The sequence below is a fragment of the Oratosquilla oratoria genome, chromosome 39, assembly GCF_046742065.1.
Source record: "Oratosquilla oratoria isolate Oo_2021 chromosome 39, ASM4674206v1, whole genome shotgun sequence".
NCBI lineage: Eukaryota > Metazoa > Arthropoda > Malacostraca > Stomatopoda > Squillidae > Oratosquilla > Oratosquilla oratoria.
The window spans coordinates 20,304,693-20,306,494 of NC_134815.1; the positions used below are offsets into that span (position 1 = coordinate 20,304,693).

The 1,802-nt window shown below is 63.8% G+C and overlaps 1 non-coding gene across 1 annotated transcript in view; it reads right to left on the reverse strand.

The window, feature by feature from the left end:
• Nucleotides 1-1,674: 1,674 nt before the first annotated feature.
• LOC143020402 (5.8S ribosomal RNA) overlaps nucleotides 1,675-1,802 on the reverse strand; it is a 156-nt gene continuing 28 nt past the window's right edge. Inside the window, exon 1 of the ribosomal RNA XR_012965900.1 lies at nucleotides 1,675-1,802. This exon is cut by the window's right edge and continues 28 nt beyond it. This is a non-coding gene — a ribosomal RNA (5.8S ribosomal RNA).

Consider the following 1,802-nt stretch of genomic DNA (forward strand, 5'->3'; position numbering starts at 1 on the left):
GCCAACCGGCAGGTAAGCAAGCAGGCGGGCAGCACCCCTGCACAGCAGAGCCGCCAGGGATCCAGCCCGCCAAGGTTGCCCTGCACCAGTTCGTTCGTCCGTCCGCTCGTTCGTTCTTCGTTCGTTCGTTCGTTCTTCGCTCGACTGGGAAAGGGTCCGCGGGGGCTTCCCCTGAACTATATGCGGCGCCTGCCGCCTCAGGCAGGTCAAAGTCTCCTATGGAAATCGACCGAAAAGCCCCTCCGTGCGATCGATCGCCGCCCGCCGCCAGGCAGGACGAGTGACCTAGCGAAACGGACGCCGAGGGAGCTCAGGCCGCTTACAGTGGCCGGCGAGAGCGTCTGGGCGACAGGGGCAAGGAAGCCCGGCCCTGCACGGCGCGCTTGCTGGCCACCCCGACTGGCTGACTGGGCTGTCTGGCTGGCCGACCCGCTCGTGCCCCCACTCTCTCCGGGGCGTGGGGGCCAGCGGGCGTACAGTACAGTACGGTGCAGTGCAGTGCAGTACACAACAGCGAGTGAGGGGGAGCGGAGCGGAAGGGAACGGGACCAACGTCCCCGACCAACCAACCGTCCCCCCACGCTCCGTCTGTTAATTAAACGCAGTGGGTGCGCGCGGGACTGGGGCCGCCCAGAGTGGCCGCCGACCGCGCGCCCCGGCGACCGTCAAGGTGGAGGTAGGTAGGTAGGTAGATAGATGGGTAGGTAGGTGGTGGGCAGTATGCCCGAATCCACCCGTCCACCCGTCCGTCCGTCCATCCATCCATCCATCCATCCATCCACCCGACGGTCCACCTAGACAGATAGCTAGCTAGCTAGCGTCAACGCCAAGCTACCTGGTTGATCCTGCCAGTAGTCATATGCTTGTCTCAAAGATTAAGCCATGCATGTCTAAGTACAGACCGATCTAAGGCGAAACCGCGAATGGCTCATTAATATGCTTAAATTTGGCGGGTGTTCTCACCCGCATCGAGGTCGGCATTGTTGGCTTGAGAGCTCGGTGGTCTGGTCGGGAGGAGCTGGTTGTCACAGAGCAGGTCGGGTCGAGCGAGCGAGCGGTCGGTCGGTCGTCTCTCCCCTCCCACGTTTATCAGTCTGTTCACCCATCTCCCTCCCTTCCTTCCTCCATCTCTCGAGAGTAGTACTGGCTGGCTGACGGCAGCAGCGAGGGCGCTCGTTTTCAGGCCCGGCGGCGGCGGCGACACCTTCCCCTCGTTTGCGTTTACGACGCAGGCTGGTCAAGTCTTTGAACCCGTCCTGGTCCGTCTAGAGGGGTCCGTTAGTTAGCCGCCCTCCGGACGAGCAGAGCCCTGCACTCTGCCATGCCATCCTCTCATCTTGAGGCCACGCACCGCCCGACTGTTTGCTAGCTAGCTACTGCGGGGAACCGGACGTTTGCCGGCGAACGTCCGTCCGGCCCGCTCCTTCGCCAGTCAGTCAGTCGGCGGCGGGCGAGAGCCCAGGACACACGCCCAGGGCCCCGGCTTCCGATAGATATTAGTCTATCTGTCTGCCGGGACCAGCGGGGGCGCCTCGCTCGACGGGAGGAACGCCGCCGATGGCTGGCTGGGTGGCCGGCCATCGATGGCGCTCGCTCCCGGACCCGGCTGGCCCCCTTTGGGAGAGTTCCTTCCCCCCGCTCAATCAAGGCGGGGGTCGTGATGGTTGTGGGAACCGACCCTCGATCGGGTTGGACCACGGCACTCTTGGCCGCGGCCGCCATGTGCGTTCGACAGGTCGATGCTCATTGTATCCTGCAATTCACACGCCGACGCGCATTTTGCTGCGTTCTTCATCGACCCA